The sequence below is a fragment of the Bison bison genome, unplaced genomic scaffold, assembly GCF_000754665.1.
Source record: "Bison bison bison isolate TAMUID 2011002044 unplaced genomic scaffold, Bison_UMD1.0 scf7180017864048, whole genome shotgun sequence".
Classification (NCBI taxonomy): Eukaryota; Metazoa; Chordata; class Mammalia; order Artiodactyla; family Bovidae; genus Bison; species Bison bison.
The window spans coordinates 3,100,990-3,113,061 of record NW_011494620.1 but is presented as its reverse complement, the minus strand read 5'-3'; positions in this window follow the sequence as shown (position 1 = coordinate 3,113,061).

Below are 12,072 nucleotides of genomic sequence, written 5' to 3'. Positions count from 1 at the left end.
GAGATCCAACCAGTCCATCCTAAAGATCAGTCCTGGGTATTCATTGGAAGGACTGATGCTGAAGCTGAAACTCCAATTCTTTGGCCATCTGATGTGAAGAACTGACTCATTGGAAAAGACCCTGATGCTGGGAAAGATTGAAGGCAGGAGAAGGGGACAACAGAGGATGAGATGGCTGGATGGCATCAATGACTCAATGGACATGAGTTTGAGTAAACTCCAGGAGTTGGGGATGGACAGAGAGGCCTGGTATGCTGCAGTCCATGGGGTCGCAAACAGGTGGACATGACTGAGCGACTGAACTGAACATTACCAATACAATACCCAGTCAATTTTTCTTAAATGTTATCTTCTTTCAAAATTGAATAGCAATTCAGAATACTTCCTTGGGAGGTTAGAAATAACTTATATGTGTTATGTGTGGGTGGAGAAAATTCAGACAAAGTTCTCCACAGTCAAGTTGCCAGCTCAAGGAGTGCAGTTAGGTCCCTGTGAGACCCACAGCAAGGGTCTTGAGAACAGAACATGTTCAGATACTTTGAGGGGACCATTTGAGAGATTGTGTTTGGGGAAGAAGATCGTATTTCTTGACCTAGGTTCTCTCAAAAATGAATATTACTAGAAAGATGTGATGGATTTCACTGATGGCTCAGACAGTAAAAAATACACCTGAAATGTGGGAGACCTGGGTTCGATCCTTGGTTTGGGAACATCCCTGGGAAGAAGGCCTGGCAAACCACTCCAGTATTCTTCCTGGAGAATCCCCATGGACAGAAGAGCTTGGTGGGCTACTGTCCATGGGGTCACAAAGAGTCAGACACGACTGAGCGACTAAGCACAGAGAGATGTGATAGGTGGAAAAATAGCCCACAAGATGTTCACAATGTACCAGTATGCTTTATTGGATGGCAAGGGAGAATGACATTTGCTTGATTCAGGTGACTTTAAAATAGGGAGATGATGCTAAGTAATCTGATTCCAGGTCTGATTCCATCAGTTGAAAGAACTTAAGAGCAAACCTGAGACTCCCCAGAAGAAGAAGAAATCCTGCTTGTGGACCACAGCTTCAGCAGTGCCCCCATGCCTGAACTCTACAGCCCACCGGGACAGTCAGCCCCGGGTTTCAGCCCTGCCTAGCTCCACCCACCCATCCCCCCACCCACATCCGCTCAAGTCAATTCCTTGCAATAAATCTCTTAACATACACCTCCTAAATTTCCTGCTTCCCTGGTTGAACTCCAACAGATATCAAGACTTAGTTATTTGGTGACAATCCGTTGACTGTTTTGCAGAACAGTAACCCTGTTTTATGAACCAAATTAATAAACACTCAATTTTAGACCCTGTGTAACGAATGACCTTAATATTGTTCGAGGCACATAAGCTGCCTGGTTTCTCCGCAGCGTAATTGCTAAGATCTCCAGTCCATTATAGTTCCCCTGCTATGAAGCATACGCAACACACCTAATCAACAGTCATAAATAAATAATGACTTATGTCAAAAGAAAATGTTTGTGCAGATTTTTTAAAAAATTAACTGTAAAAAAAAAAAAAAGGAACAGCATAAATCTGAAATAAAATCTTCTGCCATCAGTGTCAGAATTTGGCCCTTAGAGGGGAAAAAAATGTCTATGTCCAAACCTGCACCCTGGTACCTGAGCACCTGCGAGTGAACGCAGGCAGGTTCAAGGGTAGAAGTGTGCACGGGAGACAGAAACTACGGCCCACCCTGAATGGTGAGCCTCTACTTCCTTCTCATCTTCGCACTGAAGGAGGGGTTGGTGGGGGAGGAAGCCTTCTCTCACGGGTGAAGTGTGAGTTATCACGCTGAGAATCTTTGTGAACCGTGGTAGGTCTGTAGATCACAGCAGAAGTTTGATTGAGGAAAGAGACTGCTCTCTGGAGGTAAACCTTAACATCCAGATGGCCGGCTACTTTGAGATTTGAGGTAAATTAACTTGCTGAGGAAAATCCCATGGACGGAGGAGCCTGGTGGGCTGCAGTCCATGGGATCGCTGGGAGTTGGACACGACTGAGCGACTTCACTTTCACTTTTCACTTTCATGCATTGGAGAAGGAAATGGCAACCCACTCCAGTGTTCTTGCCTGGAGAATCCCAGGGATGGCGGAGCCTGGTGGGCTGCCGTCTGTGGGGTCATGCGGAGTTGGACACAACTGAAGCGACTTAGCAGCAGCAGCTATCAGTCACGTTGCCATCCTTGTAGTAATGAGAGAAAACCACCTCTGGTGGGGAAATCACTTTGCAGTTATTCTATTTCACCTCTAGCCCAAGCCCAAGTTTTTACCGGTGGTCTCCTGTGAGAGGGAAGCTGATTGGAGAATTCGTCACTTGACGAATGATAATGGACTTGCTTCCAGGGTGTGTAACAGGTAGTCTTTGAAATGAGCAACAGTCTGAGGCTGAATCAAATCTCAGGCTTGGGCAAAGTTACTGTTGCTGAAGAAGACTCTTGAGAGCCCTTTGGGCTGCAAGGAGATCAAACTAGTCACTCCTAAAGGAAATCAACCCTGAATATTCATTGGAAGGACTGATGCTGAAGCTGAAACTCCAATATTTTGGCCACCTGATGCAAAGAGCTGACATTGGTAAAAGCTCTGATTCTGGGAAAGACTGAGGGCAGGAGGAGAAGAGGCTGATAGAGGATGAGGTGGTTGGATGGCATCACCAACTTGAGGGACAGGAGTTTGAGCAAGCTCCAGGAGATGGTGATGGACAGAGAGGCCTGGTGTGCTGCAGTCCATGGGGTTGCAAAGAGTTGGATGCACCTTAGCGACTGAACGACAACAACAACTGTTGCTGGGGAGTTGGCAGGACACAAGAAACCAACTGAATGGGGAAAATATATTTTGTGCCAATGGGTTCATTTTCAGTAGTTTCTCCTCAAGTTGAGATGTTGCTATAATATAATAATGAGGAATTTGGGGGAAAATCCCTCACTCTTCAAACCCTCTCTTTTGCACTACTTGCATTATGTAATATTTTTGCCTCTGTTTTCAAGTACTATAAAAATAGTTCATGTGTATGGATTGTTGCTCATGAAAATCTTTAAAGAGAAATTTATTTGTATGAATCCAAATAAATATATATCATTTAATTTCAACTGTGTAAAGTGCCTAATATAAGGATAGGGAGAGATTTCAGTGAAAAAAATATAGGTACAATTTTGAGCTGAGTGTTTCCTTTAAAAATTATAGACAATTTTCTATAAATAAAGAGCGATCCCCAAGTCCCAAGAAGATGGCTGAAGGTCTATTGAGAGATGAGGGTTACAGGACCCCCAACAAGGACAGATAGTCTGAAAGCTAGGCTGCCTGTCCAGGCAACTGGGTGGATTGCCTTATTCTTCAGTATGACATAAGAGTGTGTTAGTCACTCATTCGTGTCTGACTCTCTGCCATCCCTCAGGCTGTACCCCGCCAGGCTCCTCTGTCCATGGGATTCTCCAGGCAAGAATACTGGAGCGGGTTGCCATTTCCTTCTCCAGGGGGGTTTTCCCGACCCATGGATTAACCCAGATCTCCTGCCTTGGCAGGTGGATTTTTTACCACTGAGCTACCTATCACATCTAAAAAACACCATCACAGCAACATTCAGACTGATTTTTACCAGACAAATGAGCACCATAACCTAGCCAATTTGACACATAAAATTAACCAGCACAGGAGCAAAATGTCCCTAGGGGAAATATTAGAGTTTGAAAATTCACTTGTGGAGGTGTTTTAAATTCAAGTTCAAAGTGCTTGTAGGATGGAGGAAACTATTTTGGTTTTAGTAAGTGGATAACAGGTTCTAGTACTGTTTTAGTCACTCCGTGGCTGTGTGACTTTGGGCGGACAATTGACATCTCGAGCCTCATCTCTGTTATCTATAAAATGAGTAGACTGGACTCTGTGTATTGGTTTATTCATTTTCTTTCATCGAATCAACAAAAAACGAATCTCTAAGATAGACTGGGTCTGTGTTCAATATTAGTTTCCTAGAGATCCACATTTTAGAGGCAGCTTAGTGAATTTTTAATCAAGTTCAAGATTGTGACAAGTAGCAACAACAGCTTCACAGATGGCCTGTCCGCACTTTCTTTCATTTTTCCTTCCAGTGTGAGGCAACTTCCAACCCGAGACCTTTCTGCCTGAAGAGCTGGAGGCTAGGATTTAAAATATTGATTTTTTTGCTAACTATAGTTCTTGCTTGAATGTGATAGGTTCTTTGGTTAATGGCTAATTAATGACAAGGCACAGCCATATGGTTTAATGAAAAATATGATTAAAATAATAAAAATGCAAGTGACTTCCTGGCCTTCGGATATTACTCTCAGAAAAGAAATAGCTTTTATAACAATTTAAAGCCACAAAAAGGGACTAAATAGGCAGTTTAAAATATACTGCATTTACCAATGTACTATATTTCATTTAAGTCTATTAAATACAACAATGAACTAAATCTCTGAAATATTACAGAATCAAACTTGGTTAAAACGAGTGTGGTGATTCTCTTCCATGAGTTGGCTGAAGAGGGCGCCAGAGAGAAGGGGAGCATCAGTTGGGAAGGAGACAACGGCGAGCAACCCCATTTCAAGAAAGGAGGAGGAAAAGGGCGGGTCCCGGATTCCCCAGTGCTATTCGTGCCCAGTATCTTCAGCGCCAATGAAATGAGTGCCAACTAATGGACAATTACGAAAATTGTGGCTGCTCTCCTGGAATCCCCAGCCACTGAAGGACCTAGAAAGTCCTAGTCTGTATTGAAGCCTGAGTGAAAAACCACCGCCTGGAGCCCCAGCTACAGCCAGTCTGATGTGGAACCTGCATCTGGACTCCTGAGAATTCTGCACTGAGGTGGTCATTGCCCTAGCCTCTTAAAAGACACATCTCGGTGTTTTTCATAATTGAGTTTCTAGAGCCCACCTATGTGGTTCCAGTGGCGGGGTTTACAGAGTTCCATAGTAAGAACCCATTAAATAGTACATCTAAGGTTTGAATTGATCTCACAAGTCACACCCTTCTCCCACATACTGATACATCCCTAAATTTATCTTAGCATCCCTACGCAGTTATCTTTAATAGGAAATGCCAAACGCCTTTCCAGTCATTGTGCCAACTTACATTCCCACCACTTGCACCAGCGTGTATGAGAATTCCAATTCCTACACATACATTTATGACATCTTCCATCTTTTTCTTAAAAAAAGTTTTTTTTTTTAGTGTGTATGTACCTTTTCTAAAATCTTTATTGATTTCTTTACAATATTGCTTCTGTTTTACGTTTTGGTTTTGGGGCCAGAAAGCAGGGATCTTAGCTCCCTGGCCAGGGATCAAACCCGTACCCTCTGCATTGAAAGGTGACGTCCTGACCCTGGATCCCCAGGAAAGTCACCATTTTTTCTTTTATACTGTTCCAGTAGGTTTATTTTGGCCTCCTGGGGTGTTTGATTTATGTATGTCTGAAGCCAAAGATTATGAGCATTCTTGGATATTTTTATTGATCATTTGAATATTCTCTTTTATGAGGTGACTGCTCAAGTTTCTTATCCATTTTAAGATTTTACTTTTTGACTTAAAATCTGTCTCTCTCAATCCCCTTCTTGCTCTATATGGTTTGGAACACATTCTCTATATATCCCTTTGCTGAGTATACGTATTACAAAATCTTTACCCACTTCATAGATTCCACTTTCTCTTCACTGTAACACTTTTTATAAACAAAATTCTTAGTTTTAATGTTTTCCACTGTATCAATATTTTTAATGTGCTTTGTGTTTATTTTGTATTATAAAAGTAAAAACCATCACTGTATAAAATGTGCAAAATTTAGAAAAAGTATTAATACAAAGAGGAGAATAAAAGTCAATAGCAATCTCACAACCAGGAGCATTGTTACTATTGTCATTTTATATCATTTTAGTTTTAGATTTGGGTGTGTGTATATTTCACACAATGTGGACATTAGTATGCATACACTTGTCTCATGCCTTCTTTTTTTTACCCATTTGCTCATGTTGCTTAAAATTCTTCAAAAGACTCTTTTTTTTCAGGATTATATGTCCTCTAAACATCACATAAGTCATATTAAGACTGAGCGCCGAAGAATTGATGCTTTTGAACTGTGGTGCTGGAGAAGACTCTTGAGAGTCCCTTGGACTGCAAGGAGATCCAACCAGTCCATTCTGAAGGAGATCAGCCCTGGGATTTCTTTGGAAGGAATGATGCTAAAGCTGAAACTCCAGTACTTTGGCCACCTCATGCGAAGAGTTGATTCATTGGAAAAGACCCTGATGCTGGGAGGGATTGGGGGCAGGAGGAGAAGGGAACGACAGAGGATGAGATGGCTGGATGGCATCACTGACTCGATGGACGTGAGTCTGAGTGAACTCCAGGAGTTGGTGATGGACAGGGAGGCCTGGCGTGCTGTGATTCATGGGGTCGCAAAGAGTCAGACACGACTGAGCGACTGATCTGATCTGATCTGATCTGATAAATACTGTGTATATCAAGTATAATTCTTATTGTAATGAGATAAATGCTTATATACATGTGTTTTAAACATCATAATAAATATTTATAGCAAAATTACTAAGTCTGAAGTCTAAATAATTTGTTCAGTTCCTTGATACCTATTTTAAAAAGGTTTTATCAATTTGCTATTCCATCACTATACTCTTGGCCATATTGGTGTAATAGACCTGTGACAATTTGATACCCAAAATGGTAACTTATTTTAATTTACATTTTAAAAAATTTTAAACAGTTTGGATATTTTTCGTATGTTTATTGGTGATTTGTACTTCTTATTTTATGGATTACATCCATACATTTTTTTCATTAACCTTTCAGAGCTACAATTTGTTTTTTTAGGGCTGCAATTGATGTATGATAATGACGTACATTTCCTTGTGTATAAAGGAAATAGACACATAGAAAAAGTCCCAGAAAAATAAGAAGCTGCTGAGATTACAGTGGTGGCTAAAGAGATTTTTAACCTCATGGGAAATATTTTAATTACTTATGTCTTTAACAAATTAAAAATTGATTTTTAAATGAATAATCTAGTTCCTTATCTAACCTCAGCTGCTAACTTTGCTTTCATAAGATTTGAGTGACTCTGTTTTTTGTGTTTTTTTTTAATATTATGACTGCACTGTGCAGCATGTGGATCTTAATTCCCCAACCAGGGATCAAATCCCAAGCCCCCTGCTTTGGAAGCACAGTCTTAACCCATGGACCTCCAGGGAAGTCCCCTCTTTGTTCTTTGAAGTCAGTTAACTGCCAGGTTCAGCAACCTCCCCTACAAATAAGTGAAGTGCTATAGCTTAGGGAGGTCTGCTCTGATGAAACCTGTGGGTCATCCACAAGATGGGAAGTGCCTACCTATGAAGCAGAATTGGCAGAGATTTTGCAGCTGATCATCGGTTATGCCCATCACAGGGGAAGGGAAGGCAAGGGGTAGATGGATGGTGAGCATTCCAACCAGTGATCACTCCAGCTTTAGATACTTAGACTGTATCCTTGTGCTACGATATTTTAGATGAGTCCAGAATGCAGGGAGAGTAGGGTGAGACACAGAAAGTTAAGTAGTATACAGGCCAATTTTAAAATAAGACACTCAGGACTTCCCTGGCAGTCTAGGGGTTAAGACTTCACCTTCTAACTTAACAGTTGCCAGTTTGATCCCTGGTCGAAGAATTAAGATCCCACATGCCTGTGGCCAGTAAACAAAACATTAAAAAAAAGAAGAAGAAGAAGAAGCAAATATGGTTCCAGGAACTCAAACTGGGGCTCTGTGACAACCTAGAGGGGTTGGGATGGGGTGGGAGGTGAGAGGAAGGTTCAAGAGGGAGGGGACATATGTATACCTATGGCTGATTCATGTCGATTTATGGAAGAAACCAACACAATGATGTAAAGCAGTTATCCTCCAGTTTAAAATAAATTTTTAAAAAGAAGCAATATTATAACAAATTCAATAGAGACTTTAACAATGGTCCACATCAGAAAAATATCTTTAAAAATATAAATAAGATAAGAAACCCATTTAATGTTATCAAAAACAAAATGGGAAATAAATACATACTTGAGTCCATAGTCATTTAATGATATTCATATTTAATTGTCACTTGACTTAAACAAGCAGTTGTCTACTTTGTCTAAGTTGTTTTGAGATCTCTCCCAGGAAGTCGGTGTCTCCCTGAAACCCAAAATGACATTATTTTATTATATGATGACAGTTGCTAAATTGTTTCTGTCAGTTAATGTGCCGTGAGCTGCACTACTTCACGAGGGTGTACTTTCTAAGATGAAGAGGGCGTGTTTTACATGGGGATAGTCTTCTAAATCACTTCAAGGCTAATGCCTCTACCCAACCATGTAGGTGACAAGGATACAACTGGAGGCCCAGGTCCTAAGCCCTGGTGATTTGGATTAGCTTTCGAGCTTCTTTATACATCCTGAGAGGCTGCCAGGGGACAATGACCTTGAAGAACCAGGTAAGATGCTAACAGTGGTCTTAAAGTTCTAAGGGGTAGAGAGGGTAGGGTGAGATATAGCAAATTTAGCAGCCAGGCAAATTTTCTTCTCCAGGCTTGAACTGGAGCAGATGCCCTATGGTCAGTCTGAAATGATTGTTATTACGATCACCACAGCGTTTCCCTTGTAGCTCAGTCGGTAAAGAATCTGCCTGCGATGCAGGAGACCTGGGTTTGATTCCTGGCTGGGGGAGATCCCTGGAGAAGGAAATGGCTAACAACTAAACCACCACCAAGATCACCACTGGCTCTTTGCTATCTTAATCGTTTGGGTTCATTCCCACTTGTTAGACTGCTGATGCACCAGACTTCGGCTCAAACTGATTTCATCATCATCATCATCAAAATAATAGTTGCAATTTTATTGAGCACTTAGTGGTGGTGATTTAGTCACTATGTTGTGTCTGACTCTTGTGACCCCATGGACTGTAGCCTGCCAGGCTCCTCTGTCCATGGGAATTCTCCAAGTAAGAATACTGGAGCAGGTTGCCATTTCCTTCTCCAGGGGATCTTCCTGACCCAGAAACTGAACCCAGGTCTCCTGCATTGCAGGCAGATTCTTTACTGACTGAGCTACAAGGGAAGCCCTGAGCACTCAGCAAGAGATCAAAAATAGTAGGTACGGGATTTCCCTGGTGGTCCAGTGGCTAAGGCTCCACCCTCCAATGCAAAGGACTGGGGTCCAATCCTTGGTCAGGAATTGACTCCACATGCCACGTGTAAAAAGATTCCATGTGTCTCAGTGAAGATCCTGAGTGTTGGAACTAAGACCTGGCACAGCCTGGATGCTGAAACTGGCATTAAAAAAAAAGTGGTAAAATGATTTTTATTCTGATGTTTCAGACTTGTGTTAGGATACCTTTACTAAGATACTTTATAGAGGATAGGACTGAGCTCATGGATGTGAGTTGACCTGCTGAATGTCATGTGGCTGCAAGTGCTGAGGCTGAGATCTGAGCTCAGTTCTGCTAGAATGCAGAGGCCACAGGCTTGAGATGCTACACTCTCCACTCTTGCCCTGTTACCCACTCTTGATGACTCTATCCATGTATAGGACCATGTTCATACTCTGCTATGGCAGGCAGGGGACATCCCTGGTGGCTCAGATGGTAAAGAATCTGCCTGCAGTGCAGGAAATCTGGGTTCGATCCCTAGGTTGGGAACCTGGGTTCCCTGGAGAAGGGACTGGCAACCCACTCTACTATTTTTTTTTTTTGTAAATTAATTAATTTATTTCAATTGGAGGCTAATTACTTTACAATATTGTAGTGGTTTTTGCCATGCATTGACACGAATCAGCCATGGGTGTACATGTGTCCCCCATCCTAAAGTCCCCTCCTATCTCGCCCACTATTCTTACCTAAAGAATTCCATGGACAGAGGACCCTGGTGGGCTACAGTCCATGGAGTCTCAAAGAGTCAGACACAACTGAGAGACTAACACTTTCACTTCATGGTAGGCAGAATAGTGGATGCCCCAAAATGTCCATATCCAACCCCCCAAAATCTGTGAATATAACAAGTTACCTGGCAAAAGGGAAGTAAGGTTGCAGATGAAAATAATGTTACTGATCAACTGACCCTAAAATATTGAGATTATCCTGGATTATCAGGGTGGGTCTGATGTAATCACAAGTGAAAAGGAGAAAGAAGAGGTGATGAAGAAGTAGCTTAGAATGACTCAGTGTGAGAAAAGAAGTGGTTCCAGGTCCATCAGGAAACCTATACCTGCTCTGGCTACACTGAAGGGGTGCACATGCCCTCTAGAGGTGGGAGATGGAGGAGAAGAATATGTATAAAAAGCCAAAGGAATGCTAGGCTTTCCCTGGTGGCTCAGATGGTAAAGAATCTCCCTGCAGCGCAGGAGACTTGGATTTGATCCCTGGAAGATCCCCTGGAGGAGGGCATGGCAACCCACTCCAGTATTCTTGCCTGGAGAATCCCATGGATAGAGGGTCCTGGCAGGCTACAGTCCATGGGGTCACCAAGAGTCAGACATGACGAAATGACTGAACAACAACAACAACTAATTAAAGGGCTAACTAACGATTGAAAGGGAATGCGAATGGCTTTTGAGAGAGGTTTGTGAGGTAGAAGTCATAGAATTTGGTGACATTGAGAAGAGAGAAGTTGAAGAACCCCCAGCATGGCTGGAGATGCTGTTATCTGTCAATAGGGAATTCTGGGAGAGGCAGCAGATTCCCAGGGTCGGGGGGTCTGGTCTCCCGAGAGATGGTGAGCTATGAGCAGGCAGGGTCAGGCCAGAATCCCATCACATTTAAGGAGACACCTGGCTCAGGCACCAAGCCCGCACTGTCCTTTGTCTTAGCGGCTTCAGGCCGCAGTGTATGCAAGCATTTGGTGCATCTTTCGCTATAGGATCTTGAGAGATTCTCTTAATAACTTTGTGTCTTAGTTCTTCCGCCTTTGGTAGCATAATGATGTTCTTGGACAAAGATTTATGAGCTAAGACTTACAAAGGTCTCTGAAAACACCAGCTGAAGACTCAGCATAAATTACTTTATTAAGTATTAATGAATACTTCCAGTTTGCAGGTTAGCCTGAAGACAAAGAAAACAATGAAAGTGTTAGTCATTTCAGTCATGTACGACTCTTTGAGATCCCATGGACTGTAGCCCACCAGGGTCCTCTGTCCATAGAATTCTCCAGGCAAGAATACTGAGTGGGTGGCCATTCCCTTCTCCAGGGGATCTTCCCTACCCAAGGATCAAACCCAGGTCTCCTACATTGCAGGCAGATTCTTTACTGTCTGAACCATCAGGAAAGCTCAGCCTGAAGAGAAAGAGGTTTAAAACAAAAAATGTTCTTTTTGAAAAGCGGTCTTCCTCATGTAGTTTTTTTTTTTTTTTTTTGGACTGATTGGTGGGTAAGGAGATTGTGAGAGGAAGGGAGAAAAGAAATTTAAGAGGAAATGAACTTTGGTGGAAATGCTACAGGAGTGGGTGTCTCTTTGGGTGTGGGTTGTAGACAGCCAGCGTTAATGTGATGCAAAGACATCATCTGGGCTTATTCTAAGGAAGCAGGGTTTAATTCATCACCATTAAAATGATGTATGGTTTCTGCAGGATCTTGTCTATGTACTTCAAAGGGTTAAGGCAGGAACTTAGGACGATAAGCTAGTCAAGCCCAGGTTTTCAGCGCATCTCAGTGGGGGGGCTCCCTCTGCTCTGCCAGGGCTGGGGTGCTGAGTAGTCACCAGAACACACTGCTCACTGTTTCAGGAAACAGAAATACGTAAGCTCAGGCTGCTGGAAGTGGCAACCAATGGGGCTTCTTTTGAAAATGATGTCAGAAGTGGATCAGTGAATCGTCAAAGAATGGTACACACAAGCGTTGCAAATGGAGAGCCTGTAAGCCAAGGACTGGGACATTTTCACTCGAGCTGTTTAAACCTGCATGCCACTGGGGCTTCATTTCTCTGTCATCAGTAACTCTAACAATGACTAGATCTGGTTCCCAGGCTTTTCAGCTTTTTCCTTCATCTATCGATAGCTTTTTGTGTTTTACAGGTAAG